The sequence below is a fragment of the Mercenaria mercenaria genome, chromosome 15 (genome assembly GCF_021730395.1).
Source record: "Mercenaria mercenaria strain notata chromosome 15, MADL_Memer_1, whole genome shotgun sequence".
NCBI classification, from domain to species: Eukaryota; Metazoa; Mollusca; class Bivalvia; order Venerida; family Veneridae; genus Mercenaria; species Mercenaria mercenaria.
The window spans coordinates 7,397,260-7,408,707 of NC_069375.1; the positions used below are offsets into that span (position 1 = coordinate 7,397,260).

At 37.7% G+C, this 11,448-nt stretch overlaps 1 long non-coding RNA gene across 1 annotated transcript; it reads left to right on the plus strand.

Annotated features, from left to right (window-relative positions):
• Nucleotides 1-7,924: 7,924 nt before the first annotated feature.
• On the plus strand, nucleotides 7,925-10,847 carry LOC123536680 (uncharacterized). Its single transcript, XR_006683385.2, has 4 exons — nucleotides 7,925-8,021; nucleotides 9,981-10,115; nucleotides 10,387-10,524; nucleotides 10,721-10,847. It is a non-coding gene; the product is annotated as an uncharacterized LOC123536680 (long non-coding RNA).
• The last annotated feature ends 601 nt before the right edge of the window (nucleotides 10,848-11,448 follow it).

Consider the following 11,448-nt stretch of genomic DNA (forward strand, 5'->3'; position numbering starts at 1 on the left):
GTGATGATTCTCAGCTTTATCTGTTCGTGGTTATTTACTGTACCGGACCAAGGATAAGGCCAGCGAGTATAACCAATTAGTTACCATCGAAAAACAAAGCACAAAGTCCCTTTATGTGGTTTATTTGGAATGGCTCAAAGGTAACATGTATGTGGTAAATACCGAAAATATACGAAAGAAACCATATAAGCGATATATTACAATATGACTAGTTTTACATAATGCTTCGGAAAAAATGGCTTTTGCCACTGACCGTTCCAAGGCGGTGCCCCACTGTGTTCCTTTGTTTGTTCGTTTTGTCCTAATGTGTTGGCTTTGTGTGTGTGTGTGTGTGTTTGTGTGTGTGTAGTGCACGCGTCTGCGTGCTGTGGGTTTCGTTTTGAGGAGGCTGCGGTTTTGGTGCGTTGCATTCCCTGTTTTGATATTCGTCTTTGTTTTTTATAAAAATCACTAAATTTTGTAACAGTGACCAAAAACCTTGGTGAGCTTTAAAAAATATAAAAAAGATACAAATTCATGAAATAGTAGTTTGAAGCTTAAACAAGGGAATGAGTAAAGGTACGAGCAACCTTCAGTACGAATCCAAAAATCTATTAAAACAGCTAGGAGAGTATGCTACTACAAGTTATTGCGGCCAAAACAAGGACTAATATGTATTATTACAAAATACTGCATAAACTTACACCATGCAACCTTTATAAAACTGTAAAATTCTGCAAACGAAAAGTTTATCGTTAATTATGTCATCGCGTCAGCGCCAACATGAGACAGAGGGAAACCCAAAGATACAAAATTACAAGAAAGTTCAAGTAGCGGAAAGATCAGTACTGACTCTCGCTAGCGAACATGACAACATGGATCCTACAGAACTGTATTGTTATTATAATACCAACAACACTAAAATATTACATGGTGTCAGAATAAAAACGGATTACTTATCAAAGCTATTTGATTAGGTGTTCTTATCACATTTGTGAATATTGAAGGCATACTGTCTCAACAGATTCACTGGAACAGTTCAAACTTGCCAGATGAATGGCAGAAATTTGAAACGCACGCTAAGCTTATCTTCAACGGTCCACTCAGTGAAAAAACGGAGAACAAAATGTAAACTACTTACTTATATGGGTAGGGGACAGAGGAAGAGAAGTGCGCCAAACATGGAAGGACATTAGTGATGAGGAAGAAACTAGATACATATTACACGCGTTTCAGGAATTATGTGCAGCCGAAGTTGAATCCAATTTTCGCGCGCTGCAAGTTTCAGGAATTATGTGCAGCCGAAGTTGAATCCAATTTTCGCGCGCTGCAAGATTTACAATGAGATCCAGGGCTCAGACAACTTTGACACATTCCTAACTAGATTGAGGATTAGAGTAAGGGACTGTCAATTTGACAAACCAGAAGAAATGATACGTGACAGAATTGTGTTCGGTACAAACAGTTCTAAGGCCAGGGAGAAATTAATTAACGAGGGCGACAAGTTAACACTAGACAAAACAATCCAAATCATGCAAAACATGGAGTACTGTCAGGAACAATTACGAACAATTGGTAAAGAAAATGTGGATGCCATCAAACAAAAACGCCCACACCACCGCCATCAACAACAACGACAGGTTGATCGACGGATCATTGATACGGTAAATTTTTCCTCACTTACTGAACGTGCATTTGTACAAGTAAATGTTGGCCCCTCCCACACCCCTTTCAAATTTAAACTAGACACCGCTAGTGCGGTAGACATCATTTCCTTAAGTCACTTTCAAAGACTTAATATCAAGCACCCTCTTGAGGCCCCTGATAGTCATTTGACTTCTTATACAGGGAATAGGTTACCTGTCTGTGGTATGCTTAACTTGCACATGAGTTACAAAGATAAGAGCTGTCAGTCAAATTGCTATGTAGTAGATAGCAGCACTGTTCCCCTCCTGAGTTTACAAACATCAGTTAACCTTAACCTGATTCAGATAACCTGTTCAGTAGATGCTTCTGTGCCACTTGATAAACATAAGGTTATGTCAGAATATGGGCATTTATTTCAAGGTGTAGGGGTCATCCCGGGTGAAAGCAAATTGCACATTAGGCCAGACGCAATTCCTATAATATACCCGCCCCGTAGAATTCCTGAAGCATTAAGAGACAGGTTAAAGGCCGAACTCCAGCGTATGGAGAAAGAAGGCATCATCACAAAAGTAACGGAACCTACCGATTTCGTTAATTCCCTTGTGATTGTTGAGAAAAAGTCAGGGAAACTGAGGTTATGCCTAGATCCCAAAAACCTCAATGACGCCATAAGGAGACCCCATTACCCTATGCGCACTATTGATGATGTGACATCGCGTTTAACGGACGCAAAATACTTCTCCATGCTTGACATCACACACGCATACTTGAGCGTCAAACTTGACGAAAAGTCATCTTTCTTGACAAAATTTAGCACGGTATTTTGCCGATACCTCTGGCTAAGACTGCCTTACGGCATCTCTAGATCAAGTGATATCTTCATGCAGAAAATTGACGAAATGTTTGAGGGACTTGAAGGACTTACAGCCATTGTTGATGACATTTAGTCTATGGAAAGTCTCCCGAGGAACATGACGCAAACTTGCGCAAAGCCCTTGAAAAAGCAAAATCAGTGGGTATAAAGTTCAACCCAGACAAATGTGTCATAGGTGTCATAGGTGTTACTGAAGTGCCATTCTTTGGACATCTGATCACATCGACTGGACTGAAACCAGATCCTTCAAAAATCGAGGCAATAGTAAACCTCGAAGCACCTAAGACAAAGCCAGAATTAGAGAATGTCCTTGCCCTGGCTAATTACTTGCAGAAATTCGCGCCTATCTTAGCCGAGGGTACCAGTCCCATGAGAGCTTTTGCTAATAAAAGACATAGAATTTATGTGGGACGTACCACAGTTGCAGTCATTTGACAAAATGAAGGAAATCATAACAATCAGTCCTGTGCGAGCCTACTTTGATTCCAAAAAGCCGGTGGCACTTGAGTGTGACAGTTCCAAATATGGCTGTGGAGCCGCCATATTTCAAGATGGCCGACCGGTGGCGTTTGCCTCAAAGACATTGACTGAGACCGAATCCCGCTATGCAAACATAGAACGAGAAATGAATGAAATAGTGTTTGCATGTACCCGGTTTCATCAATATGTGTATGGCAGAACTGTAACTGTACACAGTGACAATAAGCCCCTGAGTGCAATCATGCAAAAAAATCTGTGTGCATGTCCTCCTAGATTAAAAAGGATGCGACTGACACTGAGCATGTATGACCTAGACGTCAAATTTGTACCAGGTAAAGAAATACCTGTAAGTGACCTGCTTTCAAGACAGCCTCTCAAAGAGAAATTTGAGAATGAAGGTTTTGACCTACATATACACACTGTACTCAAAGGTTTACACATCAGTGACCGCAGACTTGGGTCATTGAAACATGACACAAAGACTGATGCAAACATAAACCTACTGAAGCAGACGATTACTGACCGATGGCCAATCTCCCGCGCAGAAAGTAATCCTGCAATTGTGGATTTTTTTAACCACCGAGATGAACTCTCTGTAGCAGACGACCTGATATTCAGAGGTCAAACAATAATAATTCCCGCCCCTTCAAGACAGCAGCTGATAGAATCAGTTCATCAAGGTCACATGGGTGTAGAAATAACCCTACGGAGAGCCAAAGACGCACTATTCTGGCCTGGCATGGCGAAACAAATCACTGACTATGTTTCCCAATGTGCCGTATGTCAAAAACACAGGTATTCAAATGCAAAGGAGCCTTTGATGTCACATGACGTATCAGAAAGACCGTGGCTAAATATTGTCGCTGACCTATTCTCCTTTGACAACAAAGACTACCTTGTTACTGTAGACTATTATAGTCGGTACTTTAAAGTAGACGCTCTCCCAAATACTCAAAGTGTCACTGTAATAAGAAAACTGTAACGTTTCGATATTCATGACGGAATAATTGTGACGTCAGAACAGTGATTTGTTGTATAATAATTCATTGTTTCCTGTCTTCTTTGTTTAATAGGAAAATGAATCGGATCGTGTTAGAATATTACTTTTCATAGACTATTGTCATTGTTATTAATATGAACTAAGGTAAAGCCTCAAAGCGAGCTCAAAGAAATCGGATTTATCTAAAAATATTATGCAACATTTATTTGTCACAAAGAAACTATTCACAAGTCAGGAGAACCTATTCACTTGAAAAAGTCTACATTCAGTGTCACCATGCTTATAACAGTGAATATCATATGTTGCAAAATTTATGGCGGCCGGTGTCACGGTGACGTCATTACCGCGTTCCCGTTTCTTTCGGCTTATTGATGGCATTTTTTCCATTTTCTGGCCGATGCTTGATCTTTTAAATGCAAATATTTTTTTTTCAAACAACTGGAAATCATTCTTTCAATATTGTTGAGTTATGAATAATTTTAGCAATTGAATGAAGTTCTGTGTTCACTCCGGAAAGAAGTACTTCCTGTGAGCACCAGTCCGTTAGGGTGCGCTTTTTTAAAACTTCCGACGAAACTTTTCAAATCCATCACCAAGTGTGAAAGTATACTTGCGTTACCGTAAAGCTCGATTCTCGAGCAGGCCCAGATCGCTATTAATTAGTCAAGATGCGATTGTTCCAAAAGGAAAAAGGCTTAAAAAAAAAAATAGACATGTAGCGAGGCTACCGGAATTCGGTTGAAACATTGTCTGTTCTGGCTAGATTTACCATTACTTAACCAATTTTATTATTTTATGAAGTAAAGATTTTCACAAAGTTCATGAAAACGTAGATCTTCCTTATAATTTATTACTATTGTGAGGGGTACTTTAACAAACTGAATGTGTATACATCCGAAGATATAACTCCTCTGTATAATGTAGTATGTACACCTGTTTAATGTGTGAAAAGTTCAGTATGTTACTGCGCCACGACGCCCGCTGCTCAGATAACAGCCGACTGCATTTTAAAAGTTATATGTAAGTTTTGTTAGCTAGTCTTTCTCTCAGTTTTATATCATTATATATTGTGAGCATGTTATATTTCCTGTAACTTGCAAGTATGTCTTTGAAACCTAGTACATATAATAAGACACATCGCTTATTACTTCTGTACCTCTCATTACAGCATTATTTGCCTAACACATCACTGGTCGCGGATAATTAAGCATTATTTATTTACTTTTTTTATATCGACCTATTAAACGCCATTCCATGTAATAGGATAGGAATAATCTGTACCATTTAAAATTCCCATTCACAAAACAACTGAATTGGCATATTTACACGATATCATATTATTTCAATACAGGTAGTATAGTAAACAAATGAATTCGATATTGGTATATTATGCATGTAAGGTATATATATCGAAGACTGGTGCATTATGCTAATTGTGAAATGCTTACAGCGAAAATAAATGTAAAAGTAGATGTCAAAATCATCAAAATCGAATATGTCAAATGGTAAATGCTTATTGCTATTCCGAGATGCGGAACAATGAACGTCAACTACTTAATTATGACTAAGTTTTTATTCAAGAAAGAAAAAGAACCAAAATTTTAATTATACATCAGTAAAAGTCAGTGTCCTTCATTACACATATTTGTCCCCTTTTAAAAAATAAAAAGTTTCGGTCCCACACACCATTATGACCTGTGACGAATGCTGCTGCTTCAAATCAGACTGGTAAAACAGTAAATGTTTTCAAATAATTGTCAGAAAGTTTCAGAAAAACACATCCTTGCTCATAAACTGTTAGCATTTATCATTTGTAACTATGCATTAAATATTTGACATTTAGCATTTGGCACTTAATATAAAGTATATGATATATAGCATTTGGTATTTCGCAGTATGCATTAAAATTTGGTATTTAGCAATAAGCATTAAAATTTGGCAGTAGGTCTAAGCATTTCACATTAGAATGGCTCATTGGCAAAAACGGTTTCCCCAGGGTTGTTTTTTTCTTTTTGAAATACTTACATTTACTATATTCTTGTCGAACTTGGTCAAATTAGCTAAACGATCATCAACTTAATATGTAACTGACACAAAGATGATATCAATCAATTACACGTCAGCTGAAAGACCGGTGCGTTTTGCTATTTGCCATTTAGTTAATACAAAATGCTATTTTCCAAATGCTCAATGTCAGATAATGACTTTCAAATGGCAATTGCCTGTTGATAAATGTTTATCGTTATTTGCGAAATGCGAAACATTAAATGCCAGTTGCTTACTCATGTATCAGCGGGTGGATGCATCCTTATTCCAGTTATCATCGGCCATGCATGCTCACATCTAATAAAGCAAGCGTATGTTCACCTGTGTCTATCTTCCATATATTATCGGATGAATTACAAATGAGTACCCACGAACAGGTAAAGGGGAATTTTAAATAGCCCATAATTACCAGTGTTTAGCTATGTTGTTATAGCTTTTCGCGATATGCATCCTATGCAGTGTGTGAAACTTCTTCGAATAGACGACTAACTCATAATGTAGTCATGTACACACACTCGATAAACAACGACACTGTATTTTCTATCGAAGCAATTAAACATAACTACAGTTTTGTTCTCCGACCTAATTTCCGGTGAGTCGCTCGTTCTCCTACAGCGTGAGGTTTTTGCCCTGGCCTCCCTCTGAGCCACCATGTGCGCACTGTCCCATTGTGTTTCTCCCGTTTTCTTCTATCCTCTGTCTGTATCTGGTCCACAAATACACGCTTTGTCTGCTTCGTCAAAATACATCGCGTATGCAACTAATTCTATCTTAAAACTAAAAGGAACAGCCATTTCATATAAAAATCTCATTTTCCTGCCGATCAATGGACCGCAATATGCATACCTAAATGACATACTGTCTTTCCACATTTATTAATTACATTAGGATTGAGTTGGTTGATTTTTAATCTAAATCAGTTGGTAAGTTTATGTTATTCCAAAAATTCTGTGATTCATGCATGTAAGAATATTTTATAAAAAAAATATGACGCTTTTCAGACGAGATGGACTAAAATAAATGATTAAAGAAGGCGGCACAATTTCATTCTGTGACTACAATGCTGGAAATGTTTGGTATGGGTATAAGATGGGGATAGGTGGCATATACGAGTAGTTGCCGCCTTGACCTTGTTCCCGTCCATCCGTCCCAAAATTTCCATCCTACATAATAGCCCTTCCGTAAGTTTTCAAGATAATGGAGGTATCCGGCCCAAACTTACATAAATGTATCATTAAGACGTGCAGACTCTCAGCCCTTTGAAATGATGTGTGTATTGTCCACTACTGATATAAAACTTGTCCGAATAACTTCTACAGTTTCAAAGGATCTGACACAAACTTACTTAAAAGTATCACTAAGAACTGAATTTGAATGTTGAAGGGAATTCATGTACCATACCTGGTTTAGGAGTTATACATGTTTGAAATTTTACAACACGCAAATACTACAGAAATATTCGTTCGATTAAGCTCTCACAATCTTTATATGTAATCTGTTCCAATCTTACATGAATGTTTTAATATGAAGTGGACCTGTGTATATATCCGTATATCACTAGGACGAAGTGCAAACCTAACTCTCTCATATATACTTACTGATTTATCTCCCTTTTGAATTTTTTGGAAGACCCCCATCCCCTCCCCTCCCCCTTACTGCTCCTCCTCATAAATTTGTTCATGTAACAGATTTAAGCTGAAAATTAAATAAAAACGTGACATTATGATAGATATTTAGGTACAATAATTAAAAGATTTTCAACAGTAGTTATTTATTCCGTAATTCATTTATATTCTGTATACAAATATTGGCATACTTTCTTTGTCCAGGATATATTCAGAGACCGTAGATGTAAGTCAGTTTACATATATAACCCTTGTTTATATTTGTTGTTTCGTAGTGTGTGATAATGCATGTAATGGGTGCATGGGTTTGGTCCAACAAGATGTAAGGAATGCCAGCTTGGATTTCAAAATGTCAGTCGAGTCTGCACGTGTAAGCTACGTTGAGGATATTTGTTTGTTCTTTCTAAGATTGCAGTATCTCTGTCACCGAGTGAACACCAGATACAAAGGATTCATTACTGAAGAAGCGTTACAAGAGATACGAACCATGTAAGATCAAATATTCACGAATGACGTAACGTGTAAGATCTGATGTTCACGACTGACTAAGTGTTTAAGATCAAATGTAAATGATTGACGTAGCGTGTAAGATCTGATGTTCATGACTGACGTAGCGTGTAAGATCAAATGTTTACGACTAACGTAGCCTGTAAGATCTTATGTTCACGACTGACTAAGTGTTAAGTATCAAATGTCCATGACTGACGTAGATTGTAAGATCAAATATGCACGAATGACGTAGCGTGTAAGATCAAATGTTCACGACTGACGTGTGTATAGATCAAATTTTCATGAATGACGAGGAGTGTAAGATCAAATGTCCACGACTGACGTAGCATTTAAGATCTGATGTTCATGAGTTACGTAGTGTGTAAGTTTGCTTGTTTGTTTTTTGGGGTTTAACGCCGTTTTTCAACAGTATTTCAGTCATGTAACGGCGGGCAGTTAACCTAACCAGTGTTCCTGGATTCTGTACCAGTACAAACCTGTTCTCCGCAAGTAACTGTAGTGTGTAAGATCTGGTGTTCATGAGTGGCAAAGTGTGTAAGATCTGATGTCCATGAGTGACGTAGCGTGTAAGATCTGATGATCATGAGTGACGTAGAGTGCAAGATCTGATTTTCAAGACTGATGTAGCGTGTAAAATCTGATTTTCAAGACTGACGTAGCCTGCAAGATCTGATGTTCAAGACTGATGTAGTGTGTAAGATCTGATGTTCATGAGTGACGTAGCGTGTACGATCTGATGCTCACGAGTTACGTAGCGTGTAAGATCTTATTTTCACGAGTGTCGTAGCCTATAAGATCTTATGTTCACGATTAACTTAGCGTGTAAGATCTTATTTTCACGAGTCACGTAGCGTGTAAGATCTTATTTTCACGAGTGACGAAGTGTATAAAGCTGATGTTCAGGAGAGCCATAGCTTGTAAGATCTGATTTTCACGAGTGACGTAGCGTGTAAGATCTTATTTTCACGAGTGACGAAGTGTATAAACCTGATGTTCATGACTGACATAGCGTGTAAGATTTGAAGTTCATGAGTAGCATAGCGTGTAAGATCTGAAGTTCATGATTGATGTAGTGTGTAAGATCTGAAGTTCATGATTGACGTAGCGTGTAAGATCTGAAGATCATGAGTAGCATAGCATGTAAGATCTGATGTTCACAAATAGCATAGCGTATAAGATCTGAAGTTCATGATTGACATAGCGTGTAAGATCTGAAGTTCATGATTGATGTAGCGTGTAAGGTCTGATGTTCATGACTGACATAGCATATAAAATTTGATGTCCACGAGTGACGTATTGTGCACGATCTGATGTTTACGAGTGAAATAGCGTCTAAGACCTGCATTTCCCGAGTAAAAAGCTATTTAATATAGTGCAGGCCTTTTCAGTGGTTTCAACCAAATTATACCCATTTTGTAGTTTCTTACCATTAAAAATGTCCGTGTGATTTTGATATTTTTCAGATTGAATTTTAGTTTAACATTTCAGTTTGTCACAAAATTCTTGTTATAAAATGTTATAACTCATGACAATGTAACTGTCAAGGGACCGCGAATGTGTCGTTCTGAAAAATCCACACCAAAAATTAGGCGAAAGTCTAATAAATTGCCATATGCTTAATTAACAATTGTCATAGGAACACTACTGAAAGAAATTGGTATTAATAATCTGTTACATATTTCAACTAAATGTAAATGAAAATCGACTTTATCTAAGACCTGAATTATAATGTAGAAAGCTTATAAACGAACGTAACACGTTTGGCAAGTAAGCGTATCAGTCATTACCATATAATGAATGAAGAAATTTCATTTTGTAGCCTGTCCTGACGAAACCTTTGGCTTCAACTGCAGTGGGGCGTGTCGCTGCTTATTAAACTGTGATCCTCAAACTGGAAACTGCGACCAATTTTCTTGTGCTCAAGGATGGTCCGGACCACCGAAGTGTCAAACACGTTAGTATATATACAATTTTTCTACCCGAAGTTAAAATGCCGCATTTTTCATAGTATGTAATCGTATTAGGCTATAGCATTACTGCCTAGCAGGGATTTATGAATCAAAAAATGATACATTGACATCGTAACACATATTTTTACAATAAATATAACTTGAAAAATGTGTATAACACAATATTTAGGAAAGTATCAATCTTTGTGCAGAAGTATTTTTTCACTACTTTTGAAGACATAAAATGATACATGTACATCACATTTTTGTTTACAGCCTGTAGCAATACAACGTTCGGGTCTAACTGTAACTATCAGTGTCACTGTCCGCCGGAAGATAGTTGCTCGCCTATCAACGGCTTGTGCAGTAGTAACCAGTGTGCCGTCGGTTGGTCAAGTGCCGGATGCCAAAACGGTTTATATAAGACAATTTTATTATTTTGTTTTTTAAAACTTGTTTTATACTTTACATAGATATCAGAACCTTTTCAGTTTTATTTGTTATCCACCTGGTTAAGACAAAAATAAGTATTGCCTGTCATGCAAATATATACATGTGTCATTACTGTGATACTTATTTGTATGATCAAGAACACAGTCTCGTATTTTAGAACTTCCTCAGTTGACGAATCCACCGACGGAAGAAAACGTGACCTGTTTAAATGCAACTGTCGTCTGGCAGGGCTGGCAGAGATATACGGTCCGTGGTAATCCGGACACGCCAATAATTGGAAATTATAGCGTGAAATACTTCTGGCACGATGTCTGGTTAGGATTTAATACTGTACGGTTTTACTGAGCTGAATGCCATGAATTCCCAGTCCAATATTACCACTTTATATTTTCACAGTAGCGAACTGTGGAAAGTCTATATCTGCATGTAGTTCTCGTGTGGCTATCGGTGTATAACATTATCGTGTTCGCATTAACCGTGTGTTATTAAGGTAACATAACAATAGCCACTACTGACCTTGACATTTTCTAGGGAAAAATACAAGTATATATAACTCTCAAAATATACTAAGTATTTACAATTGAAGCTCAAATAAGAGCTGGCACTATTAGTGACAAACGCCCCCGAAGTGTGCCCAAAAATGCTACAGTTGTCTGCGCAAAATATGCCAGAATAGTTTAGGTATGACTCATTTTGCTACCAGATTAAACAAGTTCTCCGAAGGTAACCTTGACCTTGGAGCTAGGGACTGGGTTTTGAGCATGACACACCAGCTCATCATAGGGAAGAATTGTGACAAGTAATTTCTGATGAATGGCAGAGTTATTCACCGTACAAGAAAGATACGATGTTAAGTCTAAGTGCGACTTTGACCTTGAAGCTAGG